The sequence below is a fragment of the Equus przewalskii genome, chromosome X (assembly GCF_037783145.1).
Source record: "Equus przewalskii isolate Varuska chromosome X, EquPr2, whole genome shotgun sequence".
NCBI lineage: Eukaryota > Metazoa > Chordata > Mammalia > Perissodactyla > Equidae > Equus > Equus przewalskii.
This window is the reverse complement of record NC_091863.1, coordinates 2,700,038-2,719,199: the sequence shown is the minus strand read 5'-3', so window position 1 is coordinate 2,719,199 and position 19,162 is coordinate 2,700,038. Positions and strand designations below refer to the sequence as shown.

The 19,162-nt window shown below is 38.9% G+C and overlaps 1 long non-coding RNA gene across 1 annotated transcript; it reads right to left on the bottom strand.

Annotated features, from left to right (window-relative positions):
- Positions 1-7,367: 7,367 nt before the first annotated feature.
- On the bottom strand, positions 7,368-17,207 carry LOC103544208 (uncharacterized). Its single transcript, XR_011536250.1, has 2 exons — positions 17,130-17,207; positions 7,368-11,096 (listed from the first exon to the last, which is right to left on the bottom strand). It is a non-coding gene; the product is annotated as an uncharacterized lncRNA (long non-coding RNA).
- Positions 17,208-19,162: the final 1,955 nt, after the last annotated feature.

The window sequence follows — 19,162 nt, the reverse complement described above, 5'->3', positions numbered from 1 at the left end:
ATGGACAACTACTCAGGACTAAGTGGACATCTAAATAATTTGCCAATTGTCCCCACCTACTTCTGGCAATTCCTGCTTCTCTCTAAATGTGTACCATTTGCATGGTTCTTGCATTATAATTCTCTATCACCAAAATTGCTTAGGCATTAATCAGCTCAACCAATTTGCAATTTAGTAGGGATCAGGAGAAGCAAAATAACCTAATGTAACAGAAAAAAATGTTCTGTAGTGACATAATTTAAGCTATTGGGGCAAAAAGAGTTAGTTAAAAATATGATCCATAAGAAGTCACAATGTGTGCTTATTGGGTTACTTAATATAGCAGCACTAATAACAGGTCATTTTTACTTACAACATTTAGCAGGTGTTCAACTCCCTGTTATCATTCACTTGTAGGACAGTTGTCTGAGGGCCAAGAAAAATGAGGTACAGGAGAAAAAGAGCCACTGATCAAAACATTTGTCAATATTTCTAAGTATTTTTTTCTTAACTAACAGATTTTATAAAGGATAATTTATGGAGGAAGAAATTTAAAATGGATCAATTTGTTTCCTGATAGTATATTTACATAACAGGTGAATGATATACTCAGGAAAAAAAATATAGTCACGTTACTAATATTGATGATATTCACAATATTTTCTTCTGGAATCTCCTTTTCTCTAGTCACCTCCTTGAACTTCTCAATGTCTTCCTCATGAATATCATTTCCTTTCCCTGAAAATCACCATACATAAAGCAGAAATCTGCCAGTTGGAACCCCTAAGAATTTCTGAATCCAGGAATGAGAAAAATGAATGTGCAAATCAGTTCTCTGTGTGGAAAAATTTGATAGAGTCTCAAATAGGCAACATTTACCATGTCACAGTGTCAGCTGCCTGTCTTGGGTTCATAAGAGGAATGAATCTCAGTCCAAATTGAGGTCAACTTGAATATAGCCATGGCTTAAAATTAGGTGACCTGTTAAGAAATTATTTCTAGTAAAACTCAATTGTTATTGGAATTACTTTTAAAGGCCTGGTGATCAGTTACCTCCCACCCCTACCAGCTCTTCTTTTCACCCTTCTTTCTTTGTAGGTTATGTTCCAGGGTCCTTAACTCAGTGAACACAGAGACCTAGCCCTTGTGTCCTTAGTAATGAATAGTGTCAATACATACTGATTTTCTGAATAAAAATACTGACAATGGAAATGTTCTATGACAATGGAAATATTGTCAGGATGTAACACATAGCAAGCAGTGCTCTGATTTCAGTGGCCATGCCTTCTTCATCCACGTTGAGATCATATCCTATCAAAGCATTGTTTGACAAATAAGGAATTTGGAAATCATTTCTACCTGCAGCCATGAGAGAGAGAGAAGATATATATGTGTATAGCCTTACCTAGATGAACCTATTGTAGATTAGCTTTATCATGGCTTATGTAGCATGTTGGTAACGATAAACAGTATATTGATCTCTACTCACTCAAACAGTACAGTGGATAGTAAAATTAATTTTTACAGCAAACAAAGTAGGGAAGTATTTTCCTTATTGCCACATTCTTATACAATTAAACATTTCACATCTTCTAGTCTGCTGAAATATTTTCTAAAACATGCTCTAATGAAGCCAACATTTCTTTAAAAGACATGTGCCTGTTGTTATATGGCATATAATCAAACACATGTTTAGAAAATCTTTGTGTTTCCTTTATCCAAGGAATTAGTTCATTTCTCTTTAGGACTGAGATTGACAATTCAAAACATTGTGTAACCATGTGCCAAGTACCTACCCTGTACCAGGCAACCTTCTAAACGTTTCATGTTAATTATTGCATTTCCTCCTCTCCTCAATCTAGGTGTATTACTTAACAGATTTATAGCTGCCATGAACATAACACAACATAATTTGGAATTAAATCAATTGTATTTGTGAGGATATGCAGGTGTAGGGGAGGAAGACATTTCCTCTACCCTCTCTGGGTTCATCTGACCAGAGAACAAATTAAATTCACATGAGACAGAATAGCAGGAGAAAATTAAACAAAGCTTTATCTAAAATCTGAGGACCATGGCCTGGGGCCTTTCTTCCCAAAGGAAGAAAGGGCACCAAAGAAGTTGGGTGCACAGAGTGGTTATATACCCCCAAAGAGGATGTTTCACATAGGATTGAAATGTCCCCTTTACAATAGTCGTGAGACTGCTCTGTCGGCACAGCGATTGATGGACACAGCAGATAGGTCTGCTGTCTCGGTGAACACAGCAGGGTGGCAGGTCTGTTGTCTCGAGCTGGGTGGTCACAGGTGAGCTGTGTGGTCAAAGGTGAGTGCAGCAATCAGTTCCTAGCCTAAGGAAAGATGCTTATCCTTAAGGAAATACCAATGGGGGAGAAGTTGTACCTTTATCTTAAGGCCATTTGTTCTTGCCATGGTAAATGTTTAAAGCAGATATACAATGTGTGCTCACTGGCCACGGTCAGGCCCCTTTGGGAAAAAGCAAAGTCAGGCCGAACCAGGCTTACACCAAATGGCCTCCTCATGTACTCCAATACATCCTATTGCTTGCCATTTCTGCCTGTCAATGTATACATGGGAGAGGCTCAGGCAAGCTGAGCAACTCGCCAAAGTGGCTGAAACCACCACATTAAATATCATATCCAGCTAAAGACAAAGGAGGATGTTGGGGGTGGGGGGAGTCAGTTACAGGAGGTTACCAGAAACAGGAATAAGATTATTATGCAGATTTAAGTCCTTGCCTTTGGTATTGATTAAGAGTTTCTAGAGAGAAAGTCATCCCCATTCTTCCTGGTACAGAGAGGGAGATGTCTTTACAGATGGAGATCTCCTTTACAATGTAAATGTTTCTTAACAAAGGGCAAGCAAGTTCCACTCCTCAGAGCCTCCCTCACCATCCCAGTTTATCAAAGCAACTAGCCCCAAATAATCCCCACACCAAAGACATAATTTGGGGTGGCCAATGCCAGTCCCCCACACAGGCTTTGACAATCTAAACAACTAATTCAGATCCCACCTTGAGGTTGCACCTCCATCTCTCTGGCTAAGGCCATCCATTCTGCCATGTTTATAGGGAAAATAATAAATGCTAATCTACTTTGCATTGTCAGTAAATCCTCTAACATCCATTCTCTCTTCTAGCCATAACATAGCACCTCATTTAAATCACTCATCAGAATTTGATTTGAATCTATGCTAATTTGTGGTTCCCACTGATATCATTAGTCTGCCAAGCCAATTACAAAGTAGCAGTTGTAAAAACTTCAAAGTGTCATGGATAAATCTTGCTCAAGCCTATTCTAAGTCCTTGAGTCTTAGGCTACATGAGGAGAATTTAAATCTGATTTTATGCATGTTTTCAGATTCTTAAAACCAAATGTGTTATCACAGTATTTTTTACAAATGAGGGTTCTGCAGAAAATCTATTTTTAAATAGGTTTATAAAGGTAATGAAGGTTATGGAAGCAATGAAAGTAAATATATGTTCTGAGTGTTATGTTGCTATTAAGGCCACTGTTGGTATTGTGCTTCTTATGGTTACACATTATTTTCTACAAAAGAGAAGCTGAGTAGATTGCAATTCTTTGTTCCCAAGAGGCCTGAACAATATGGCCAGCTCACTTTGTTTCTCCCTTCTTAAGTTGCCATGTCAAATCCATGTAAAAAGGACTAAAAAAATGGAGAAATTATAGGAAGGATGGTAGAAAAAATTGATGATTCAGGCAGAGGAAAAAATAATATAGGGATCAGTAAAATTAAAACACAATTTTAGCAATATCTACTGGTATAAAAGGAGAGTTACTGATAAATGTGTAGGACAAAATGTCAGGTGTATATTTTATTTATTTGTATGTTCATTGTATAGCCACTGTGCTATTTCTTATGTTAGCAAGGGTTGAAACCACAGATTCATGTACATGTAAAGTTTAATCAGATTTTTATACATTAGGCCATTTAAAATTTGGGATGTTGTTTGAGGTCATTAAAAAAAACATACAGATGTAACTATTAACCAACATCTCCATTGCTTCTAAGAGAAGCAGTGGTTATGATGAAATGTGCTTGTTATTTAAAGTACTGTGAATTGTTTGGATTTTAAGTAAATCAAACCATACATTGCATAGATTAAGATATTTTAAGATTATTTTAAAAAATGTATTCTATAAAAGCAAAATGACATTGATATTTAAACTCAATATTTCTAGAATTCAGATATAAGAGTTCTTAAAAGAATTTGAGGGCAATGTTTCAACCCTAATACACTTTCATCAGTAAAACACTCATACTGACAATCTCTAATGTAAGCATTTCCTTCTGTTTTTTTACCCCCAACAATTTTTCAACACATTGTTCATTGACCCTCAAAACTAAAGCACTTTTAAGTTCATTGGTAAAAATAGTAAAAGATTGATGTATAATTCAGGCTTCCATTGTTTCACCCTCATACAACCCTGTGTCAGGTATTATTTGAGTGCCTATAACAACTGTAACTTTTAAAGGAGAAGAAATATGTTGTCCACGATCAAAGAACTCTAGGTAGTTAGAATGTCTTTGTTGACATCTGGTGTCAGAGCAGCAGTTCCAAAGACAAGGTGCAGATACGAAACAGGTTGTGTTTAAAGCCAAGAGAACATAGAGAAACGCAAAATTTTAGAGAAGGAGGAAAAATACAAGCCCTTGCTTTAAATATTTTCTCGAAGCTGAGGGGTATAGCTATCAAAACAGGCCTTAGTACTTCTCACAGCGCTGGCAAAGATCTCTTAGATAATATAATAGACAACAAAGAACAACAAACACGAGAAAAATGTTATGGTTTTAATTTAATCAAAACAGAAGCTTCTTATGTGAAAACACTTTAAGAAAAGTAAACACCAAGTCACTTGCGTGTATACAAACACACTGCACACACACAAAATCAAACATGCAAAAATGCTGATGTGCGTATATGATATATGGAAATTTTGTGCACACAGTATATATAACAATTACATGTGAGGCTGGTCCCATTGCCGAGTGGTTAAGTTTGCCCGCACTGCTTCAGCGGTCCAAGGTTTCATCAATTCAGATCCTGGGCGTGGACATGGCACCGTTCATCAGGCCATACTGAGGTGTCCCACATAGCACAACCAGAAGGACCTACAACTAGAATATACAACTATGTACTGGGGGGGACTTTGGGGAGGAGAAAAATAAAATAAGATTGGCAGCAGATCTTAGCTCAGGTGCCAATCTTAAATAAAAAAAAAGACTTCCCTTAAAGAAAAAAAACTCTGATAGATTCCTGGGAACATGCTTAGCATTTATGGAAAAGTGAAAGGCAGTGCAACACTCTGAACTGAAAATATATTTAAAAAAATAAAATAAAAATGGCTCATTCCACCTTCAAAAGCATCTTACACATGTCATATTTCTGGTATAACTGTTTAGTCTCCCACACTGTCATCATTTTTCATTTTTTGGTCCCCTCTTTCCACATCATTTATGCTATTATTATCGATTTTCACAGTCAGTATTGTTATTAGTTTAAAATCATTATCCCTGACTCTATTTTGACCAATGAAAGCCTCCCCCCAAAAAAGTTTCTTCATCTTCTCTTCCTCATTTCACTTCTTTTTTTTAATTTATAACTTTATATAAATTTCAAAATACATGTATTTATATGAAAGATTCCTAATTTTAAGAATATGTTTAAAAAAAACCCTAAGTAAGCACATTGGAATATTTACCCTTGTTGGAGAGACTAATGGTTGTGGACCACTTTCCTACACTATATACAAAAACAAACTCAAAATGGATTCAAGATTTAATGTAAGACCTGAAACCATAAAATGCCTAGAATAAAACATAGGTAGTAAAGCTCTTTGACATCAGTCTGAGCAATATTTCTTTGGATATATCTCTTCAAGCAAGGGTGACAAAAGAAAAATAAACAAATGAAGCTATATCAAAAAAAAAGTTTTGCACAGTGAAGGAAATCAGCAATAAGACAAAAAATCAACCAACTGCATGGGAGGAGATTCCTGCAAATGTCATATCTGATAAGGGGTTACTATCCAAAATATATAAAGAACTTATACAACATAATACCCCAAATCAAAAATTTGATTATAAAATGGGCCGAGGGCCTAAATAGACACTTCTCCAAAGAAGGCATACAGATGGCCAACAAACACTTGAAAAGATGCTCAATGTCACTCATCATCAGGGAAATGCAAATCAAATCCACATTCTCACACCTGTCAGAATGGCTGTTATCAAAAAGAAAACAAATAACTAGTGTTAGTGAGGATGTGGACAAAAGAGAACCCTCGTGCACTCTTAGTGGGAATGTAAATCGATACAGCCGCCACGGAAAACAGCATGGAGGTTTCTCCAAAACTTAAAGAAAGAATTGCCATACCTTCCAGAAATTACACTTCTGGGTATTTATCTGAAGAAAACAAAAACATAAATTCAAAAGATATATGCACTGCTATGTTCACTGCAGCATTATTTCCAATAGCTAAGATATGAAAAGAACCTGTGTGTTCATCAATAGATGAATGGATAAAGAATATGTGGTATATATATACATGGAACAACTAATAAGTCATCCATGGAAAGGAACGAAACCCTGTCATTGGTGACAACATGCATGCATCTAGAGGGTATGATGCTAAGTGAAATAAGTCATTTGAATTCTTAATAAAATGCCTGCAATATGGTGTGCATTCCATAAATAATCCTTGAAGCAATGAAGGCTTTAATGAATTTATTAATGATTAAAAATTGCTATAAGTAAGTTCTTCAGGGAAGAGATCATTTTGCGTTATCCACCTGCTCACACTCTTCTGGAACACAGTTGCCCTAGAAGTGAACCACGTTTTACAAATTCCGCATGAAAGATTCAGGCTAGTGGTCAGGATCTGTAGGGTTTGAGGAAAATATACCCTTTTGGCTGCTTTTGTCCCTCTTTTTTGAATGAGATGGTTCCATTAGAGCAACCGTGCCACTTTGCTCTCCATGAGATTCTCCAGGACATTCTCTAGAGGATGGTGGTGGAACTTACGCCACCACTTCAAAGACTCTTCCAAGCACACAACTCAGAGAGTCACGTTCTTGAACATAATCAAGATCTTTCAGTGCAAACATGCAAGTAACAAAGACCTTCTCTCAGGGTTGAACATTTATGAGTGATTTTATTCTGTGTTATTTTTACTTACCTGGTCAGAAATTTCAAGTTGATAATGCTGTCTACAGTGTCAAAAATCAACACTATGGACAAACTTCTCTAATGGTCCATTCTCATTGATCTTCACTCTATTACTGAATGCTATGTAAGACCTTTTCCATTCTCCTGAAAACTAAAAAGAAAACTAAAAAGAAATTTCAGTCATTCTTTTTTATTTTCTCTGACATCATCCATTATGAGTTTTCCTTTCTTTTTCCACCAGCACTGTCTATCATTATTGGACAAAGCAGGATTTATAAAATAATGTAAAAACCCAAGTCAACTGTAAAACGAGAAATAGAGATATTTCTGAAATAGTTTCAGTTCTGTTATCAAAGCAGAACTCCAGTCCAGCAATTCTCTGGCTTGTTCTCCATCTTATGCAAGTACGGTTGAAATGCATAAGGATCCAATTAATAGATAATATAGACAATACAGAGACAATATAAGACAAGTACAGCAGGATTGTGTAAGCAGCCAATTAATAGAGTGCTTCTGAGTTGGAGGAAGATGGCTAGGCTTAGGTGCACATAAATTTGTATACACATAAAACAACCCCAAAAGGGACACACACAAACACAGACGCACACACAGACACACAGGTGACCTTCTTCTCAGATTCCTTTGCGAGGTCTTCATTTGATGGAGGTATCTGGTCAGTGCCAACCAGAGCAAGTCCAAAGGTGAACTGTAGAATCTTCATCTCTTTGGCAGTTGTTTCCTCTTCTGAAGGAGCTCAGAAGGGGTTACCTATGGGTGAAATTCTGAATTTTTACCTCTTTATATACTATTATTTGTGGATGTGGTGAATCCATTTGTCAGTCATCATAAGAGATCATTCTGTAACGCTGAAAATAAGCATCCTGGTTGGCAGCGATGTATCCTGAAGATCTTTCAGACCTTGGGCACATTACTCATTTTTCCCACACTTCTAGAAAAGATGTTCAGGACCTGGCTGCAGGGTTGTTTGAATCAAGACTGCATGTCTCGTGTGACATGCACCTCATGGATATTCATCCATTCTTAGAAAAAACCGTGTCCTTCACTTTTTCCCAGATTATTTTCAAGCAAGTCACCTTCTTCCCCAGCACATCTCCTCCCTGTTCCTTGTGGAAGGACTCAAAGATCTCTGTCTTAGGCTTTGAGAGATGTCGACCACAAATGTAAATGCCAAGATACTGTCGAGAAAACCTCTGATCTTCATTGTGTCCCAGGCTCAGAAGTGGGTGAGAGGCCTTGCTGGAGGGCACACCATTTAGAAGTTCCCTTTAGAGATGAGGGCTGGGATTGTCCTGGGTATGTCCATACCTCTGACTTTATTATGAATATTAGGTAATTTCATATCTATGGAAAGCTCATAGAAGAGTGCTTACTGAACCTAGTGAAAACAGATCTTTATCAGGTTATTATCTTTTAAGAAACCCAATGAATCACTCTATAAAATAAGGGTCTTTTTGGACAATATTACCATGGTCAGTTTCTTCAAAGTTAAATGAACTTGGTGTTCATCTTTAAGGCTAGTACAATGCAACAACTGTCAGAAGCTTGGTTACTCCACTGCCCTGTCCAGTTGTCACAGAAAACTAACCATCATACCCCCACCCCCACCCAAGCAGCCTTTTCAAATCGTTTTTTTAACCAGCACCCACTCCATGAAATCTTAACACAACAAATAACTGTATACATGGTTATGTGCACTATGGATATCTGGGCTTGGAAGATACAAGAATGTGAGTTTTTTCACCCACGAAGAACCACTTTTTTGCCCTTTTAGGGCAAAATCACCCCCATTGAGAATGCACCCTAGGAAAATCTCCTGAAGTGTAATCACTTGGATTCCACATCCCACTGTGTCATTCCAAGGGGATTTTAGGCATTGCCTTGCATAGCCAAAGTCGCACGTGCTCGTTGCTGCACACTGTAGTAATAGGTATTATTATTCTTACTGTCCGTATTTTTTAGTCTCCACCTTAATATTCTTAGGGGACAATATGAGGTTCTAAGGACTGAGGCACAGAAGGGACTGAGACTCAGACCCCCAAATGTGAACGGCGGCAGCACGGCTCTTGGCCTTTCCTCCTGTAGTTTTCTCTCCAGAAATTCTCTCCTCCCTGTGCCTCCTGTAAGCCCATTAAGCCACACAAAAGCCCACAAATCCATCCACGTAGAGAGGGAAAGAGAAATGGCAAAGCTCTGTGACCCCCTATCCGATAGCTGTTCTAACTGCAAGAAACAAGAATGGCAGGTTTTCCTCATAAAAGTGGGTGAAAGGGCAGGACTAGAGGAGATATCCCAGAGTTTCTGCAAGTGTCAGAGGGGGCAGCATCCTGCCTGAAGGAAAGACGCCAGTGTCTCTCCCACTATTCATGCATTTGTTTTAATTTAGTCAGTGTGTGTCGGTTCTTTATTTGGGTCTCAATGAGTCCATTTATTTTGGCAAATGATGAGCATTGCATTGCTGTGGTGATATGCCACTGAGCACTGTTCTTTATCACAACACTTATTTCAATGAATTCTGGGTTGCTTCCCCCCTGCCCCTGAGGTATGGTTCAATATTAGCTAGTCCCACAATTGAAGAAAGAGCTACTATGAGCAGAAAGATATCAGAGTGGAAATGTATGAGAGCTCCTTTTTAAATCCTTCCTAGCAGGATACATGTGCACTCAAGGACCCCACTTGATAACCCTGCCCAAACTGTGGCCATCTGGTAACAGTGTTAGGAGACTAGTCCCTTCTCTTTGGGACGAAGGGGTGTCTTCAGATTTCTGTAAATTAACTACTGGAAATTACAGCAGCAAGCACTGCAGTCATTTACCCTCATGTGTGCTGTCCAGAAAGCCTGGAGTTTCCCAAGTGCTAACCCAAAGGTTGCTGTGCCTTCAGTAGCTCCCTATTGAGTCCAGGCCCGAGGAAGGCCATTATTCTGGCCTGTAGCAGAGAAAGCAGTGACCCACTCAGGTACTGGTCCACAGAGCTTCTGTTCCCAAGTAGGGAGACAGGAAATAAGCCAATGAACTCACAACCTAGAAGATTGCAGGTGTTGATGACAGTTATAAGGAAACATAGCACATGGTCCAGGCAGAGGGTGGTGGAGGGCATTTAAGTAGAGATCTCAAACGGAGGAAGGAGTATAAGCATAAATGATTTCAGAAAGAGGGACTAGTAACTCTGATGCCTTTTTAAAAAAATTGTTAATTTTGTTAAAATACATGGAACTTGTTTACCATCTTAACCATTTTTTTTAAAGATTGGCATCTTTACTAACATCTGTTGCCAATCTTTTTTCTATTCTTCTTCTTCTTCCCAAAGCCCCCCAGGTCATAGTTGTATATGCTAGTTGTAGATCCTTCTGGTTCTGCTATGAGGGATGCAGCTTCAGCATGGCCTGATGAGCCGTGCCAGTCCAAGCCGAGGATGCGAAATGGTGAAACCCCGGGCACCCAAATCGAAGCAGGTGAACTTAATCACTTGGCCATGGGTCCAGCCAGTCGTAACCATTTTTTAAGTTCAATGGTGATAAGTGCATTCACACTGCTGTGCAACCAATCTCGAGAACTCTTTTCATCTTGCAATACTGAAACTCTGTCGGCACTAACTCCCCTTTCCCCTCTCCCAGCCCCTGGCAACCACCGTTGTCTTTTCTGTCTCTATGAACTTGACTCCTCCAGGGACTTCATGTAAATGGAATCATACAGTATCTGTCTTTTTGTGACTGGCTTATTTCACTGAGCATCACGTTTACCAGGTCCATCCTTGTTGTAGCCTGGGTCAGAATATTCTCCATTGTAAGGCTGAATACTATTCCATGGGATGTATCTCACATCCTGTTTCTCATTCATCCATTGGTGGACACTCGGGTTGCTTCCACATGTTGACTATTTTGAAGATTGCTATTATGGACAAAATGAAACACGAAGAATCAGAAGAATAGGAATACAATAGAGAGGGGAATGGATAAAAGAGAATATAGTTTAAAATTGAGCTTGCAAGTATTTAAAATACTAGCAGGATAGGGAATCTCAGATGGTGCACAAGCAATATCTGAAACAGTATAGGGCGAGGACTTTCCAATACTGAAGGGAGATATCGTGCTAGGGACTCAAGAAGCGGTCCACAGCCCAAGAAGAGCAGACGACAAGAGATCCACACGGAGATCTATCTGAGCAAAACTGGCACACCCAAACACTATGTGGAAATCTTAATATATTGAGAGAAAAAATGTTCAAAGGGGGTAGATTGCCTGGAGAGTAGGAACTTACAGGATGGATCGCTGAATTCTCTACAAAAACAATGGAAATCTTAATGATACAGTAAAATAGTCTACTATCAAACTGACTTACTAAATTGAAAGGGAAATAAAGATATTTTCACAGAATCAAAAATCTAGAGAATCTGTCTTAGTGTGCCAATATTTAGGGAAACAGAGACAGAAGAAATGGATCTCAGAGAAAAGGTTGAAGGTGAAGAAAGGAAGAAAAATCAATGTGACTGGCAAATACCAGGGAAAACCAAAATAATATTGAGATAAAAATTTGATAATGACATTATGAGTTTAAATATGTTTATATAATTAAAATAAATGCAAGAATGATGTTTTTGAAGTAGATATAGGTAAATTTCTTAATACCCTTGTATTATCTGACAGTAAAAATTGAGTTAACATGAGACATTGATAGGTCAATAACATGCCATAATCCCTAGGCATATCATTAAGAGATTAATAGGGGCCAGCCCCGTGGCCCAGTGGTTAAGTTCATGCGGTCTGCTGCGGGTACCCAGGGTTTCTCTGGTTCAGATCCTGGCCACGGACATGGCACCACTCGTCAGGCCACGTTGAGGCGGCATCCCATATGCCACAACTAGAAGGACCTGCAACTAAGATATACAGCTATGTACCAGGGGGGATCTGGGGAGGTAAAGCAGAAGAGAAAAAAAAAAAGCCTGGCCACAATTGCTAGCTCAGGTGCCAATCTTAAAAAAAAAAAAAGAGAGAGATTAATAACTGTCTATATCTCCTGGTTTTATTGGAAAGGAATATAAAAGATGGACAAATAATTTGTTGAGAAAACATGGACTAACAAAGATCATCAATGAAATTATATGTGTATAGATATATAAAACCTATTCAATTTTATATATTATAGTATATAATGTACCTATATTTTATCTATACAATATATATGTGTGTAGATGTGAGTACCTACATGTACAGTAATAAAATTGGTTAAAATGTGCTACTGTCTCAAGTAAGATACAAAGAGAGCCAGACTGGATGAAAAGTGTCCAATATATGCTATTGACCAGACATATTTCTTAGATACAAAGATCAGAAAGATTGAAAAGGAATATACCATGAAAATCGTAAAAAACCTGTGGAGAAATAAAACTTCCCTGGCTTGCTCAGTGCTCCTGTAATAAACTACTTTAGGCCCCCAGGACACTGAGATGTATATAATACAAATTTAGAAAATGTCTGCTTTCATTTCTCCAAGAAACATTTTCATATACCATAAGGATTAGATGTGTGGACATTTGTTTCTCTAGTAAAGGGAAAAATTGTTCTGATCAACTAGGAGACTAAAACGTCTCTTATCTCCCCCAAAGACAAGTGGTTAGAGCTCAGACTCACCCCCGGGTTAAGCCCCAAGGGTCCTAGAGGACTGGTGTCCACTTAGGGTATTTATACTTCAAGGAGGAATGATCCCATGACCTTCTAACCACTTGTAGGGGACAAAAATGACACGAGTTTTCAGGCTCCTGGTGAGATTTCACTTACATTCCAAACAGCTGGAGTAAGGGGACCTCTTCAGGGGACAGCTGCCTCCTTCCCCTATAAACTCAGAGAAAAGTATCTTTTCCTGCTCCCGAAGTTATAGGGCGTTAGGCTGCTCACTTTGGGCAATTGACCTGTTTCTCATTGAATCCCCAGTGCATAAGGCCTGGGACATGAAGAATGCCTTTATTACTTGCTGTGAGCCTTTTAATAAGAAATGCATCTCTGAACCAGAACACCTTGTGTGCACATTTGGCATAAAATTAATAAAAACCCAACAAACACTAAATGTAAAGAAGCTGCTATGGTTATAGTAATATCAGAGAACATAACAAAAACTGCAAGAGGAAAGAAAAAAAAGAAACACTATACAGTAACCACAGATGAAATACATCAGGATGGTATAACATTTATAAAGTGTATGTGATGAACACGAAATCCAGACATCACCATAGCAGATATTGACAGAACTATGAATCCAAAACTAGAGTGGGAGATTTTAACACACTTCTCGCCGGACTGATAGGAATCTTCAATAAAACGTCACTGAAGGTATAGACAATTTGGAAAACAAACTTCATCGAGTTGAACTCATTAATATATCTAAAACATTGTGCAGAACCACAGAAGAATGCTTGTACTTTAAAAAGCAAAGCAAAATTTTCTATCTGCTGAAAGTTCAGGGAAGTCTCGCAAATTACAAAGAGTAAAATCCTACAGATTATTATGCGGTTAAGTAGTATATCATAAGCCAAAGGAGAACTAGAAGGTACTCATACATTTGGAATTTAGAAATATTTTTTTAAAGATTGAATCCAAGAAAAATAAAATGGAAATTGGAAAATATTTTGAATTTAATGGGAGGATATATACGAAGTCTTGGTCTAAATGCTTTACACATATCTCTTTAGATTCTTATGGCCACTCTCTGAAGTGTGGGTCCTTAGTATCTCTAAATTACAGATGAAGACACAGAGGTCTAGAAAGTTCAGGTAACTTGACCGAATGCAGCTGTTACATTGGGATAAGATGTAAACAAAATTATCAGAAAAAAGAAACAGACCATTTCTAAGACTTTTAAATAATAATTGGTTGTAATCTCTTGAGTCTTCACTTTACACCTGTGAAATCGCGTACAGATGGGAAAATTGTCAGTGGGCATATAAGCATTTTAGAAATGTGGGCTCTTATCAAAATAGAAAGCCACTTTTGGGTTTTGAATCCAGGAATGCCGTGTTCTAACTTACACTTTGAACAAGATTATATGGGAGATTTCCTGACAGTAGCTGGGCCGAGTGAAGGGGGAGCGGGGAGACCACTCAGGGATCTTGTCAAAGAAGAGAGCAATGGCTAAGAGGGTGGTAGTTGGTCTGAGTGGAAATTGTATCACTAATGACTAGTGTTTGGTTCCTGCAAAGGTTTTTTTTTGTTTGTTTGTTTGTTTTCTTTCAAGATTGGCACCTGGGCTAACAACTGTTGCCAATCTCCTTTTTTCTTTCTCTGCTTTATCTCCCCAAACCCCCTCTGTACACAGTTGTATATCTTAGTTGTACATCCTTCTAGTTGTGAGATGTGGGATGCCACCTCAACGTGGCCTGACGAATGGTGCCATGTCCGCGCCCAGGATCCGAACCCTGGGCCGCTGCAGTGGAGCACACGAACTTAACCACTCGGCCACGGAGCCGGCCCCTGCAAAGGTTTTGAAATAGAATCTTCGTGATCTGCAGGCACATTGGAGAAAAGTTGGGAAAGATCAAAAATAGTCAAAGAACACCACAAAATTTAGACGTCTGCAGACTTCTAAGACTCAGAAAACTAAACTTGGGTAAGTTTGGGGCACATGGTGTTGAGTTGTGTTCAGACATATCATGTGTGAGAAATACGTTAGACATTTTATCAACCGCTTGGCTGGTGTATCAAACAGCCAACAGCAGTGGTGGATTACATGAGTCAGTATTTATTTTGACCTCCTGGCCATGCAAGCTGCAGCTTGTATAAGCTTCTGCTCCATGTTTTCTCACTGCAAGGTGCAAGCTGAGGAATAGCTCTGTATGTGGGACGTGCCCACTTTCCTGGCAAAGAGAAAGGACAGGAAGGAGTCTGTACTGAACCCCACAATCACACTTAAAGTTTCTTCTCAGAGGTGGCACATGGCATGCCTGCTGGAGAATGTCTCATGTAGTAAGAACTTGACATTATCTATTGCATTTAGCCATGTGGAGGTCACTGAAAAGCCATTGAAATGTGGGTGGAATCTGGTCAGTCATGGGCAAACTTCTCTTCATATATCAGCTCACATACGTTCCTTATGTAAGCCACATTCTGCCCTAGGCTATGGAGTGAATTCAAGAGAGACATGAAGGGAGAAATAAAAGTACATGAGTCTAAACAACTCTCTTGAAGAATTTTGCAAGAAGAAAAGAGAAACGTGGCATATTTGGAGAGAAATATGTGCTGAAGAAACTTTTGTTATTGTTTTCCTCTTAGTTAAGAGGAATGATCAAAATAAACAAGCAGCATAACAGAATAAATGATTCAGGAGAATGAAATAACCACATATAGCAAATACATATTTCTTAAACCACATAATCATGTTGGCAAGACTAAAGAAATGGTTAAACCATCAAGAGTGACTAATGAGTGAATAATGGGTGGTGATATTTAAGCTGAAACCTGAGGTTGAGCAGAAATCAACTAAGCGTCTGTCCTAGAGATAATAGGCTGTAGAGAACTAAGAGTGGTTAAATGTTGACCAGTTGCTACAACTAACAAATTATTCTGGTAACAACATCTTGGCTTAGATGAGGATGTTGCCTTCAAGCCTATAAGAGGATTTTTCTTTTATGGAATCTATAAAGAATACATGATTTCCCCTTTCAATGACAACATAGCATCTATCCATTAAATGTATATTTACATCAATTTGGTTACCCCGAGTCAAGTAAAAGTAGAAGAATGTTTGGTCCTATTTGGGCCCACACATGCTGACTCGATGACAAACATCTTTGAACAGCTGGATGTAAAAGCGTGGATTGAAACTATCTTTGCAAACAAGACCAGGGCTGAATTTATTTGACAAGGGGAAAAAAGAACTTCAAAATCTGTAAAACTGCTATTTTGCGTTGGGCATTAGGATTAAGAATGTATGTTTTGCTATGGCTCAGTAGGTCTTAGCATTAAACTTCTACACAATCAGAAAACTCTTTTACCCTTTTCATCCCTGTGTATATACACATGAAAATAACAGTCAGTCTTGTGGGCAATTATGTCCACATCTCTGGGGGCAGACCGCCAGTCTTTGAACAACACTCAGCAGAGAGAATGCGGCAATATGAACACCCTGTCATAATTCTCCACGTTTCCCCTGCAACCTACAGATTATATTGAATATGAAAATTTTCAATGAAATAATCGCACCAAACGGCCAGTACCAACAACTCCCAGCTGTTCTCAATCTCACTCCTGACACAGGATGTTGTATTCAAGGAAGTTGGTTCCCCAAACTCCAATAGATCTTCCTCCACCTTTTGAATATTGTTCACGAAAACACCTAATGCTTGCTTTGGCTTATTCTTGATTCAAAAAAAAAAAATTGAAAACCTCTTTTTATTGTAATTCAAATAGCTTCTCCAGTCCTCTTTCCTTAAGAAGTCAAAAATGGACAATTTTCTACTATTTTCCCTCTTTCATTCTGTTAAACGTTGCATTTTTGATAACTGTCTATATTGCATAAAATACCCGTAAATGTTCTGCATAGATCATTTTTTTAAAATCAAACTCCATGTGTATATGAAAATTTCCTACAAAGCATTCCCTGTAAAAAGTTGTTCAATAAAAGACCGTTTATTTTTTCTTCACTTCCAGGAGTGTTTATGATTATACAAAGGAGCAGAATTAAAAGATCTGACTTTGAATGCATTTCCATGAACTGCTGGTAGAGAGAACAATATTATATAGAAATTCTAATAAACTTATCCAAATCATCAATATTTTAAATATTAAATTCCAGGAAGCAGGGACTGTGTTCAATTTTCTGAGTCTAATAGAGTTTCTTACCATTTACAGACTAGAGATCAATAAGTAAAAGATAAATAACTTTAAATTGTAAGTCTAGTTTAAACATTATATGGACTTTCCATTTATATTATACCTTTAGTGAGACACACCAAATGGACAAGACAGTTGTTTCAAAGACGAGAGCAGTTGGTTGAACATGGTTGTTTATTTTCTGAAAGAAGAGAGAAAAAAAGTTAGTTGTTATTTTTAAAATAAACATTTCAGAGATTTCTCTTAATAATTTGTGTAAAATAGACTAAATGAAATTTTTCCTGACTTCTCCATAAAGTATTAACAAAAAAGTTTGGCACAGACTAAAATGCAAAGGCTCCAAGTTCTACCTTTCCTAGACTGTCCAATATTTTCCAAAGCCATTCTGTTTCAAGTTGTTGCCTGTGCAAAAGTGTTCCAAAGAAACAGCCATCTTGACCACTGTGTACATACAAATCTTGTGATGTTCGTTGCCACTTGTAAAATGCCAAAGTCTTCCCAGGGAAAACTTCTCTGCCACCATCCTCTGTCTTTGGACGTCTGACAGGATGCCCCACGTTCACAGTCCTCCTTCACTTGTTTTCTCTCTACCCCACATCTAATCCCTCATCAAGTGCTGCCAGCCTCCCACCAGCCTCATTACGGCCATCGTGGGCTAGCACTTGAATGACCACATGGCTGCCTAAATGACCTCTCTCTCCCTCTCCTGTTCTTCCACAAGCAGTTCTAAGCAAAGCAGCCTAATGTTCTTGTTAAAGTGCCAGTGGGTTCACAGAACCTCCTTGCCTTCTTTCTTAGTCACTCTGAATTATGCCAAAGTCGCTATGAATCTTATAGAGTCACCCCTGACCTGGCCTTCAGACCCACCCTGACCTCACATGCTTCCTCTCTCATGCTCATCTCTTGCCTCCTGATACACAACTCTGCTTGCTTCCTCCCAATCTCGCAGGGATCTAGTCATCCCAGGATAATTCATTCCTTTCCATGTGGCAGGGACATGGTCACCCCAGGTGTTTGCTTCATGTCCGTGTGTCAGTGACATAGTCATCCATAATCATCTCATGGTGCTTGCTTCATGTCCATGTGGCAGGGACATAGTCATCCCACAGAGCTTGCTTCATGACCACATGGCAGGGGCAGAGTCATCCTATGATGTTGTTTCCTGTCCACGTGGCAAGGACATAGTCATCCCCTGGTGCTTGCCCTTGCTCTTCTTTCTCTCTGGAGTCATCTTCCTTCAATCATTATAAGGCTTCCTCCATCAGGCCCATTAACCTATCTCAGCTGTTGTCGCTGCATTATTTTGCACAGCACGCTAATCAACATCTGACATTGTATATGTTTATTTACTCGTTTGCCTGCCTTTTCCCACACGAATGGGAAACCTCATAGGACAACGGTCTTGTAAGCTGCCTCAATGCTTTACATCCAGCACCTATAAAAGCGATCAATCAACATTTGCAGAAAGACTGCACATAATGTTTCCAGTCTCTAGCCATGGTTTCTAAAAGGTCCCTCACTCTGTCCCCATGCTTCTCTCTGCCTCCTCAGAGTGTGTGCAAAGGAGCGTGCTTCTGTGTCACAAGTCGTCTTGATGTGGAAAATTCCTTCACTGATCCCCACCAGGAGTCCACTCCTGTAGTTTTTTCAGGAATTTTACCAGTGATGTGGTTGGTCACTAAGAAGGATCCCATCACAATCTGTCCTTCCATCTTCTCTCTCAAACTTTCATTCTGCCCATTTATTCTGAAGCTATCTTTTTCCATTCTTCCCTTCATACTTCTTTACTTACATTATACTTAAGTATTATCCCAGGCCTCAGGCTTCCCTCTAAGAAAAGCAAAGAACACTTAAAATTATTCTTAGAAAAAATGGTGGGGTGAGCTGACCCAGGATTCTCTCCCCTCCAAAATACAACAAAAGATTGGAAGAACTGAATTTCAGAGAATAAACATAATGCCAGCTCGTTAGAGACCTACAATACCAAGAAGGCGGAGATCATAAACCTAGCTTTACCCCTTTGGAGGTGCTGGAACGGTAGGAGAGAACATCGCTCCCTCCCCTAGAGTCTGCGATCGCTGCGGTGCGGGTCGGGAAGGAGCAGGGGAGAGGCCGCGCGACCAGGGGATCATCCAG